Here is a 12,228-nt window from a genome sequence, read left to right on the forward strand (position 1 = left end):
AGAAATGTAGGAAGAGGCCAGACCCAGCATTGGGAGTCTGGAGGGGAATGGAAATAGCTAAGGCTGGAGGTCACGTGGAGCCAGACTGTGAAGGGCATTGTACTTGAATACTTCTTGTACTTGAGCTTCACCTTTGAAGAGGGGAGGAGAGTGAAAGTCAGACTTGTAGTTTAGAAAGATTTCTCTGACACAAGTTGAAGAGGATGGATTGGAACAGGAACAAATGAAATGCAAAGTAAACTCATTTGGTAGTTTCCAGAGCCTAGCAGAAAACATAATGAAGATCCCAAGGAGGGCTAATGGGACTGGAGAGGGAAGTATAGATTTTAAAGGAGACAAATTTCCCTTAGTAATCCAATGTTAATCATAAGGAAAAAGTAGATCTTAATAATGGCTCCCAGATTTGTGAAGATAGTTGTGGTATTAACAATAGAAGGAGCAAATAAGAAGTACCAGTTTGCTTGTGGGATATAGTGAGATTGGCTTTGAATGTGTTGAATTTAAGGTGCTCGAGGGCCTTCAAACCTAGAGGTCCAGTATGCAGATCTATGTGATCTGTGTGTGGGTTTACAGCACAGGAGGAGGTGGAAGTTGAGACAGCAATTTGAAATCACTGTAGTAGAAATGGGACTCTGAAACACTGGAGAAGGAAAGAGTATACAGGAAGACCACCATGTGAGAAGGCAATTGAAAATGGAGCCCTGGTTACACTAATGCTTAAGAAAAAGCATTGCGAATCCAATAAAAAACATGTTTTATGTTACATAATCCCAACTGTTGTTAAAGAAGGTGTATTATGTTAATGAGAAAAGCCTTGTTTTGAGAGTACATTGATAGGTTTGGATAAGCAAATTTAGGATATGCAAATTTGCTGAATTACTCTGCTAATCAAAGGAGAAGAACTGGAGTTCTGTAGAAAAAAATAGGGGGAAAGAAAACAAAAAAGAAAGCTAGGTGCCTAACAAGATCAGATAAACCCCGCAGGCACATCAGGAGGGAAATGCTGGGAAGGGATTTGAAGTTTTGCGTTTAGCTTTAAGTGCTTGTCCCCAAATGAAAACTTCAGGAAGCCCACCGTTCATTGATCTCTTTATGCCAGTGGATTCACTGGCTTGAGGGATGAGGGTGGTGTCAGTTCTCAAAGAGCTACTCATTTCCACCTTTGCCTGCATGGTACAATGAAAAGACAATGTGTATAATACAAGAGTCCCTAAGAGACTAGGCCACAAGAACTGACCAAAAGAATTGTGTGGAGGGCTCCCTACTGCCCACAGTGATGGATAGTTCCAGTTGACCTTTGTATTATACAGTATAGACATACATAAATGATGCATACAAATAAAGCATATATAATGGATTTAGCTAGCTAGCTATGTGATCTTAGGTATGTTGCCAGTATTTAGCCATACATCAACTCACTTATATATGCCCCCATATTCATATATCAAATTCAAAATGAGCCTCACTGAGATTCTTAACGTAAACCATCATATTTGTCTATATATTTACCTTTCTATATTCACTACCATGCATATATACAAAATGTTGCTTCATTGTTCATACCCAAATAATACAGGAATAGTATATGTACTCTTTTTAAAGCTACATATCAATCTCTGATTTCAGAAAATGGCAATTTTCATTTTATGTGGGTTTTATGATTAGGCAAATCATGCAAAACAGATAATAGAAGGTTTAAAACATTTCCATGTTACAAAAAAGTAAATCAGAAAGGCCTTTCTATAAAAGTCAATACCGCAAAGCAGACCTTATGTGCATTCTGCAGGCAGCCTGGTGTCAAGTTTTCATGTTGCTCTATGAGTCCCAGAGGACGCCCTTACTCATGCTGCAGATACTGCAGAGATGTGGGTGTGGTTTCTGATACAGAAGCTGACTGTCTATGAATATTCATAGACACACTCTAGCTAAAACCCTCTAATGGTTTTCTTGGAACAGTTAAAATAGCAACAGTAAGTTGGAGCTAACCAGAAACAATTAGTTAAGGAATGATGCTAAGTTCTTTGAAAATGAAAGCACTGCATTCCAAAGCCTTCTTCAACACAGAGCAAGTCTCCTCTGAATCAGCCTGCTCTGAGTTACGGGGCGTGAGACTTGAAATGAATTGGTAAGAAACAATAAGCACAATTCAGATAGCTACAAAGCAATAGAATTACATTCTTTCCTAAGACAGTGCCTTTAATTGGGTATTTCTGGATCTCCAGGAAGAGGCCCAAAACTCAGATAGCCTCAAACTTACCTTACGTAGTTTTTATTTTGGCAAAATTGTGCATCTAAAGATATCATTTTTTGCCCTAATCATGAGCCGATCTTTGTACAAACTGTGAAAAATACAAAGCTATATAAAAAAAGCCAAATGCTTTTAATCTCCAAATCCAAAATTATAAACACTGTTAATGCAATAGACATTTATTTATCATAAATTCCTTTATGCAAATTGATCTACCTTTCCATCCATCTACTTATCTGTCTAATCTATCTATGCACACATATGCATAATATTTTTTAATACTTTTTTTAGAGCAGTTATAGATTCATAGAAAAATTGAAGAGAAAGTATAGAGACTTCCCATATATATTCCACTCCCACACATGCATAGTCTTCCCCATTATCCACATCCCATAACAGAGTGGTACATTTGTTAAAACTGATGAACCTACATTGACATCATAATCACCCAAAGTCTATAGTTACATAGGGGTTCACTCTTGGTGTTGTACATTCTATGGGTTTTGACAACTGTGTCCATCATTTTGGTATCCTACAGAGTACTCTCACTGCCCTAAAAATCCTCTGTGCCTCACCTGTTTATCCTTCCCACGTCCCAACCCCTGGCAACCACTGATCTGTTTATAATGCCTTATTCATAATGTCATATAGTTGGAATCGCATTGTATGTAGACTTTTCAGATTGGCTTCTTTCACTTAGTAATATATATTTAAGCTTCCTCCTTGTCTTTTCATGCTTGATACCTCATTTCTTTTTATACTGAATAATGTTCCATTGTCTGGATGGACCCTTGTTCATTTACTTATTCACCTACTGAAGGACATCTTGGTTGCTTCCAAGTTTTTGGCAATTATGAATAAAGCTGCTATAAACATCTGTGTGCAGGTTTCATATGGACCTAAGTTTCAACTTCTTCAGGTAAATACCAAAAAGTGCGATTGTTGGATCCTATAAGAGTATGTATAGTTTTGTAAGAAACCACTAAACTGTTTTCCAAAGCATGTGTACCATTTTGCATTCCCACCAGCAATGAATGAGAGTCCCGTTTACTCTAGAACCTTGTCAGCATCTGGTGGTGTCAGTGTTCCAGATTTTGGCCATTCTAAGAGATGCATAATGGCATCACATTGTTGTTTTAATTTGCATTTCCCTAATGAGATGTGATCTGCAGCATCTCTTCATATGCTTATTTTCCACCTCTACCTCTTCTTTTCTGAGGTGTCTGTTAAGATATTTGGCCCATTTTTAAACTGAATTGTTTTGTTTTCTTATGGTTGAGTTTTAAGGGTTCTTTGTATATTTTAGATAACAGGCCTTTATCATATGTGTCTTTTGCAAATATTTTCTCCTAGTCTGTGACTTGTCTTCTTAATCTCTTGACATTATTTATCCCAAAGCAGAAGTTTTTAATTTTAATAAATTCCAGCTTATTAATTATTTCTATCACGGGTTGAGGCCTTGGTGCTGTATCTAAAAAGTCATCATCATACCCAAGGTCATCTAGCTTTTCTCCTATGTTACCTTCTAGGAGCCTTGTAGATTTACATTTTACACTTAGATTTGTGATCCACTGTAAGTTAATTTTTTTTTCACTCTCATAACGATCTTTATTACACATATTTTTAAGCACTTCTCTAAATGCATTATAGAATGTCTATCACATCTATTCCCTGAAATAACACTTATTTTGAGTTAATTTTTATGAAGAGTGTAAGGTCTATGTCCAGATTCATTTTTTTGGAAATGGATGTCTAGTTGTTCCAGTACCTTTTGCTATCTTTGTTTCATTGTGTTGCCTATGCACGCTCCTTTGTCAAAGATCAGTTAACTATATTTATGTAGGTCTATTTCTGGGCTCTCTATTCTGTTCCATTGATCTATTTGTCTATTTTTTTACCAATATCACACTATCCTGATTACTTAGGTTTATAGTAAGACTTGAAGTTGGGTAGTGTCAATTCTCCAACTTTGTCTTTCTCCTTCAATATTGTGTTGGCTATTCTGGCATAATAGTTTTAAATGTATATTTTATATATTTAAAAACATTAGTATCTTACTATATACTGTTGATAGCGCTTTTCATGTTATATCAAGATTATTTCACCAAATCCTTAGGAATGATCCCCAAATTCCACATTATGGATATACTATCATATATTTAAAAAACTTTAATTGTTGGATATTAAGTAGTTTTCAATTTTGCTGTTATAAATAAGAATATAATAAATATTCTTGTACATATATCTTTGTGGACATCTTTGATGATTTCCTATGACTAAAGTTTTTTATTAGAATTAGCAGGAGAACTTTCACAAAATTTTGGAAAATTTATGAGAATTTTTGCTCATAAATGAACACTTATTTCCCCATATACTTATCACTACTACAAATAATAGTGATCAGGATCATAGTCATAATAACAAAAACCATTAATCTGCATTCTTTGATTACTAAGGAAGCCAAATATTCTTTTATGAATATTTTCTCACTTCCTCTTTCCCTGCCTGAGTCCTTCTCTCCCTCCTTTCCTTCTTTTTTCCCTTCCTGTCTTCTTTTCTCCTCTCTTCCTTCCTTTTATTTTTCGATATTTTGGTAATGGTCATATTATGTCCTTGGTCACGGCCTTTTAATAGTACTGCAGTCAGTTTTTATAGTATTTAGTTCAGAATTTGGGGATCTATATTCTTAAATAAGTCTCTCTCTATCATCATCAGGTATAGTTTTCAGGAATATGCAAAGTTTTATATGAATTGGAAATCTTTTCATCTTTTTTTCTTCTAACATGACAAAATTTATTTGTGATTGACATTAGATCATCTTGGAAGTTCAAAGTAAAACTGGATCTTGAATTATCAGTTGGGATGACAACAAAAATTCAGAAGTAATTTTTTTGACAAAAAAATCCCATTTCTGCTATATCCACAGTCAATTCTTATCTTCTATTTTTTCTTAATCCAATTGAAATCACATTTTTCTGAGACAATTGTACATTTCTTCTTTCAAGATTTCAAGTGAAATAAAATTTATTCTCACAGAGTTCTACATATTAGATTATTTATTAAAAAATCCTTTTGTTTCATTAGTTATATGCTATTTTTTCCCCCTAAAGATTAGCCCTGAGCTAACATTTCTTGCCAATCTTCCTCTTCTTTTGCTTGAGGAAGATTAGCCCTGAGCTAACATCCATGCCAGTCTTCCTCCACTTGATATGTGAGTCACTGCCACAGCATGGCTGACAAGTGGTGTAGGTCCATGCCCAGGATCCAAACCCACAAACCTGGGGCACCGAAGCAGAGTGTGCCAAACTTAACCACTACACCATGGAGCTAATGCCCATATGCTCTTTTTTATTCATAACTTTGTGGAGTTTTTTCTCTATCTCTTTTGAAAACAGATTATAAAAGTTTACTCTAATTAGTCTTTCCAAAAGACCAATACTTCATTTCCAAGAGAGATGTCATTTATTTAATTTATAAATGGTCTTCGTCTTCTCATTTAAAGTGTTTGCTCTGGAATCCTTCATCTGTCACTTAATGTTGTGTGTACTTTGCCTTAGTATTTTGTAAATTATTCTTGATCCAAAATATTCCTTCCATCATTTTACTGATAAAAATTCCATTTCACCTTATTTTAGAAGAGTGTGTATTGAACAACAGAGTTGCTCTTTGCTTTTGTTATCCAGTCTATAGGGATAATCAGAGTACTTATCTTGATTAAATGCTTCATCATAACTTATGTTTGGTCTTTTTTCTTCCATTATGTTTTATCTTTTTCTATCTTTCACTCTTTGAGCTAAGGTTCCTTATTTTGTTTGGTTTTCTCTAATTTTTGGAAGTTATTTCTATTTTTTCATTTCATGTGTGGTTAGCTCAAACTTTTAAACTACACTAGAAACTTATTTCTCTAATAATTAGTGTCAGTAATGGAAAAATATTAACTGTTGTCTATGTAAAAGGAAGAAAAAACATATTTTTCCTATACTTTTTTGCTTTTGGTGCTATTTTCTTGGATTTTAGACCTACTGCATTTATTACTTAGTTGCTTGCTTGGTATTCTCTTCTTTACTAGATTAGCGTTTCCAAAACTTACCTGATGATAGGAATCACACTGGGCTTTGGCTGCAAATTCAGACTCCTTGGTCCCATCCAAACCTACTGAATCATACTAGCTAAGACTGGGCCTGGGAATTAGTATTTTCCATGTGCACTTGAGGTGCACTTTTGAGTTATTTTATTATGAAGATATGAGTTTGCTTTCAACTTTTTTATTCAATGGATCCTTTTTTCCACAAATTGCAATTTTGTTCAATTCAAGAGTCTTTTCTTTTCTTTTCTTTTTTAGGAAGATTAGCCCTGAGCTAACATCTGCTGCCAATCCTCCTCTTTTTGCTGAGGAAGGCTGGCCCTGAGCTAACATCCATGCCCATCTTCCTCTACTTTATATGTGGGATGCCTACCACAGCATGGTTTGCCAAGTGGTGCCATGTCTGCACCCAGGATCTGAACCCTGGGCCACTGAAGCGGAATGTGCAAACTTAACTGCTGTGCCACTGGGCAGGCCCCTCGAGTGTTTCCTATGTTATCTATTTATCTACCATTACTGCTACCTGTGGTTTTTTTCATTCTTTGTTGTGAATGCTAATTATCTGTAGATTGCATCCTCAGTCTTTTGTGGAAATTAATAAAAGCAACCTCCACTAAATTGGAGTCTGGATGGCCTAGCATGCACAACTCAAATTGCAGTTCTTTGCTGATCCCAAATAAACCCACTTTTGCTGAAATAACTGGATGTCTATTTGTTTAAATCCCCAACGGGGATCCAGAGAAGACCCCTGATAACTTTAAGGCTGGTGAGCAAACATGGGCAGTACCCACAACAGAGTCCATTGAGCTCGCTGCTTTTCTTGCTGACCCTGGATTTTAGGGTAAGTCTTTCTCCTGGATCTGGGCTTCTGCTCTCTTTGCATTTGGAACATTTCCAGACTCTACTCGGGATCTATTTTGAGACTTTATTCTTTTCTGGTTTAGGCCTTGTTTTGGCTGCAAGTACTCAGTTGGCACTTTGACCTGACTCTTTGAATCAGGCTATTCCATTGAAACTGGCTGCTCAGCTTTCAGTCAGATTCATCTGGAATCAGACTGTTTCACTGGTTGGTACTGTATCATTCAGCCGACAGCCCGATTCCTTTGGAACTGGGCTGTTCTATCAGAACGGTGCCTGTTTAGCCTCTGGCCTGACTCCTTCAGGATTAGGCTGTTCCCTTAGAATTATGTTGGTATTAAGCCTGCAGGCTGTTTGAGCTGTTCAAGATATTTAAGCTGCAAGCTGTTTAAGCTACTTAAGCTGTTTAGGTTATTTGAAAATTATTCTTTTACTCTAGAGAAGAACTTCTGAGAAATGGGATCCCAGTCATCTAAATGTTCTGAGGGAAACCCTACTTTCCAGATGGACCCTAGGAGGGCTCACTTTTAGGAACTCTGGGCCCCCTACATGTGCATTTTTAATTAAGTGGGCCAAACTGACCAAAAGGACTTTGGAGTCACAACGGCCATTGTGAGGAACTTTTGATCTCCCCAAACTAGCTTCCCTTAAAACCAAATTAGAAGACCATGGCTCTAAAATTAAGCAAAACGAGTGGTATATTTATTTTAATTGGTACCCGTACCCTTCTAAATGTGCACAAAACTCTAAATTCACCTCATTAAAATTGCCTCAAGATATCATGTCTAAATTAATTAATACAACTAAAAAACAGAAAAGGGCTTCTGAAGCCTGGTGTTTCCCGGTTCCTTCTTCTTTGCCTTATCCGCCATCTTGTTTGTCTTCCCAGACTCCTTTGTCTCAGGCTCCGCCCCCTCAGCCATCTTGCGCCCAGGCTCTTCCCCCACATCACTGTTCTCTTTTCCCCTCTGTGAAAACCTGCCTCTTGAAAATCAGACCCTCTGAGTGTTCGAATGTTAAAGCCGTAAGTACTATTTCTATGTTAACTGGAGCAAATAAACAGCTAAAAGGAAAAATTCAAATAGCAGTTACCCTAGGCTTCTGATACAAGACAAGTATACCACAAAAGTCCTTTCTGTTTCTGAGGTAACTTGCTTTCTATTCCTGTTGTTTGTTGAAGCTTCTTGGTAAATCACCCATCCTGTTCAAAGAGGGAGAAACATGTGATTCTTGGTGTTTTGGAACAGCTGTTGGAAAACAGGGCCCCTTGGAATTAAAACATTTTAGGACAAAATAGGTTCCACCTGGCTTATGGGCCAGGATCTTGTGCCTTTCCGGAAAAATGGCTGAACTTTTAGATAATTTGGGATTTTAGTGGCCGTCTGGAGGACCTCTGTTTTGAATACGTCCACCTGAAGGGGCATCCTTAAAAGAGGGAATTTCAAACTTCTTGGCAGACAGTGGAATGCGATTTTTGATTGGTACACAGAAGCTTCTAAAAGACAAACTGACTCCAAAAACAGCTCCAAAAGCATCCTTATAGCATGCCAATAAAAACATCTTTAGTAGAAAAACTTTGGCCATCTGAGCAAATGACCTTAACTTAGTCTTTCTGCCAGAAACGGAATCTGGATACAATACTGAATCTTCTTGGTATTAAAAGAGTTAAGTTTTGCTTATGACCATGTAACTTTCTGTATTTGTCTTTCAAATCTTTTATTGTTACTTTGGTCAAGTAGATATAATGTTATCATTTGTAATTCTAGTTACTATCTAAAAAAGTATGTCACAAAAATAATCAAATTTCTTTGTAAATCGATTCTTTTACTCTGATGCTTTTACAAACGTTTTATCTTCAAAGCGATCTATGGAAAAAACTTTGACAGGTACTCTGGAATACATGCTTTTGATAACTTTAAGATTATAACACTGAACTGAATAAGAATTTCTAAACTCTAATGGAAAATTAATTGCTTTAATGTTTTGTTTTTCAAATGTAAAAGACCCCTTTTTCTCCTCTCCTTTAAGCTATCTATATTTTACAGCAATTTGGTAAAGCAACAAAGACCAAAGACTGAATTTATCTTTTACTCCCTACCTAATCTGTCCAGAATTTGGAAACTCTTAAGTATTACTTTCATGACAATATATGTATTCACATGAATTCGATCATAATCTGTTCTCCTTATAACAGGGTACAATTGGAAATATTGGCTAATATTACCAAAGCTTTGATTAAAATATCATATTTGAGAAAGATATACCTAGACTCAGATATGACCAGAAAACTTTAAGGAATTTCTTGGAAAATTGGCCTAGTACCTTGCTTACAAGCTTCCAGCAAAGCAATCTTAAAAGAAAAAAAAGAAGGGCCAGCCTGGTGGTGCAGCAATTAAGTTCTTGTGCTCCACTTCGGTGGCCTGGGGTTCACCAGTTCAGATTCCAGACGTGTACCTACACAGTGTTTATCACGCCATGCTGTGGCAGGCATTCCAAATATAAAATAGAGGAAGGTGGGCATAGAAGTTAGAGCCAATCTTCCTCAGCAAAAAAAGAGGAGGATTGGTGGCAGATGTTAGCTCAAAAAAGAAAGAGCTTACATGGTCAATCACTATTCTTGCTGCATTTATGTAAATAATCTGGCCAAATTTAGTAGAAGCAAATTAATTTACTATGATTATATTTAATAAAATTGGGGGTAATTGTGGAGAGAGAAATTATGTTTGCACCTTTGTAGAAAATAAATTCTAGCCCTATTAATTGTTTTTAAGGTTTTGTTATATACCTTCAAGCTGGACTGGATTCTAAATTCTTCCAGTTTCCTTAATGTCTGGCGATGACTCTCCAAACTAATGTTTCCCATTTTTAATGCCCTTGAAATCTCCCAAGTACTATACTAGGTCCTCCTCACTCCCCGGATGGCAGCCAAACTTCAGTGACTCAAGCCTTTGGTACACATCTCACAGCTAAAGAAGGCTCCACCTGACGTATGGTCCTGAACAAAGCTGGAGACATCCAAATCAAATTGACTAGGAAGAGAAGCAGCCACACCTGAGGCAGAAAGCTTTCCCAAGGTGACTGGACCAGGCCTGTATACCCTTTTCTCACTGTTGCTTTTTACTTTATTTTCTCCCTCTCTTTCTTGGTAGAACAATGCTCTCGTCTACATTCCCCAACCTCTTTTAAAAGGGGGAAACCTCTCTGATTGCTAGATTTGCCATCAGAAAGCTCAGTATGTCCTAGACAGTAAAGACCCTATAGTTCACTTTATAAGCAATTTCAATGGGCTTCCAAATGCTGTCTGTTTAAATTGTTCCACAGGCCCTTGTTATAGAGTCAAGGTGCTAAGACCACCTAAACTTGTACCTTCTTTCAATTTAATCCAGCTGGGGAGGGAAAATAAGATCTTTTGAATAAGTGTATGAAAAATTCTGTGGGGCCACTTGTGTAACCCCGGCCATCTGTAAATTTCTTGACATATCCATATATTTAGGCAACCTCTCAGTATGTAACATAATATCTGAGCCTTTGTTAGATAATGTTAATGTCTCTGTGACAATGAATAAGTCCATAGATACCCCGACTTATGCAGAAGCCTCATGTACACCCCCTGGTTACACCTTCATATATGGAAGTTTTGGTAATGACCTTTATGCTTGGGCAACTCATTGCCTTGACAGCTGGAGAATACAAGGGCAGTGTGTCTTTGCTGTATTCACTGTCCTACTCTCTCTACATAACCAAACAGAGGCCTCTTATTGGTCAGTCCCATTGAACTTCTATAAATGTTTTAAAATGAGAACTTCCAGGAGGTGTGCGTGTTTCTGGGTTTGCCTCCGTGGGAAGAGCTCTCGTCCCTTGGATTGGAGTGAGTACCAATGAACAAGTGATCAGGAATCTCTCCTTCACACCAGAAGAGTTGGCCAATTCCACAGCCAAAGAAATTTCAGCTTAAATGATCACTTAATGATCAAGGTAGTTTTGGATAACTGTATATAGCCCTTGATTATCTACTTGCTGAGCAAGGAGGTGTCTGCGCAGTGGCAAACACCTCCTGTTGAACATGGAACAATGCCTCTTGGGTAGTAGAAAGCCTTGGAGAAATAGAGTTTACATGGCAAGAGCCTGAGAGTTCCCTCTCCTAACTTTCCTTGCTACTCATATGTGACCTAAATGGTTTTCAAACACTATGCACTTTTCTTCCAATGTGGGACACAACAACCAGGAAAGGTCCTAACTGGCACTGAGGGACAAAACCATTATGCACAGAGAGCTGACTCTTGATCAGCAATGCTTTCAGAGAAAGATCTTGATCAAAAAGGGAAAATGTGGAAGTTAATAAAAGAAATCTCAAAATTGGAGTTGGGAAGGCCTTAGGGGGAGCTCTCACACGTCGTCAGTTACTCCAAACAGGAAGAGATGTACACATGCATCTCTGGAAGAAAATGCAGCTACTTTATTCCTGAAGGAAGGTTTCTCTCCCTGCCTGGCAACAGTCCAGCCAATGAGAAGCCATCAGCACCCTGAACTTACTTTCCTCTAATGAACTTTTGTTTAGAACAGCCCCTCCCTACTCCTCCTTTTGCTCTATAGAAGCAAGCCCCACCCTTTGTCTCTCTGGATTTGCCTATGGTTCAACATAGCATGCACATCCCAAATTGCAGTTCTTTGCTGATCCCAGATAAGCCCATTTTTTGCTGAAGAAATAACTAGCAATCTATTTGTTTAAAGTCAACACCTTGTATGAAAACTTTCACCTTTTAGCCATTTGAGGATTTTTACTTTTTTAATTAATTTTTTATTGAGGTAAAATTGGTTTATAACATTATATAAATTTCAGGTGTACATTATTATATTTTTATTTCTGTGTAGACTATATCCTGTTCACCACCCAAAATCTAATTGCCATCTGTCACCGTACACACATACCCCTTTACCCTTTTCACTCTTGCCCCTGCCTCCTTCCCCTCTGGTAACCACCAGTCTATTCACTGTCTCTATATGTTTGTTTGTCCTTGTTGTTTTTTGCTTTTCCACA

At 37.3% G+C, this 12,228-nt stretch overlaps 2 long non-coding RNA genes across 4 annotated transcripts in view; one reads left to right on the forward strand and one right to left on the reverse strand.

Moving 5' to 3' along the window:
* Positions 1-1,876, reverse strand: part of LOC139081418 (uncharacterized) — a 32,080-nt gene extending 30,204 nt beyond the window's left edge. Inside the window, exon 1 of one of the 2 annotated variants that reach the window (XR_011536513.1) lies at positions 1,769-1,876. This is a non-coding gene — a long non-coding RNA (uncharacterized lncRNA). The remainder of the gene's footprint in view (positions 1-1,768) is intronic. The other variant, XR_011536512.1, reaches the window with a different exon arrangement.
* A 6,228-nt stretch (positions 1,877-8,104) lies between these two features.
* LOC139081424 (uncharacterized) overlaps positions 8,105-12,228 on the forward strand; it is a 36,604-nt gene continuing 32,480 nt past the window's right edge. For both annotated transcript variants that reach the window (XR_011536517.1, XR_011536518.1), the window contains exons 1-2: positions 8,105-8,214; positions 10,091-10,264. This is a non-coding gene — a long non-coding RNA (uncharacterized lncRNA). The remainder of the gene's footprint in view (positions 8,215-10,090; positions 10,265-12,228) is intronic.

The sequence above is a fragment of the Equus przewalskii genome, chromosome 2 (genome assembly GCF_037783145.1).
Source record: "Equus przewalskii isolate Varuska chromosome 2, EquPr2, whole genome shotgun sequence".
Taxonomy (NCBI): Eukaryota; Metazoa; Chordata; class Mammalia; order Perissodactyla; family Equidae; genus Equus; species Equus przewalskii.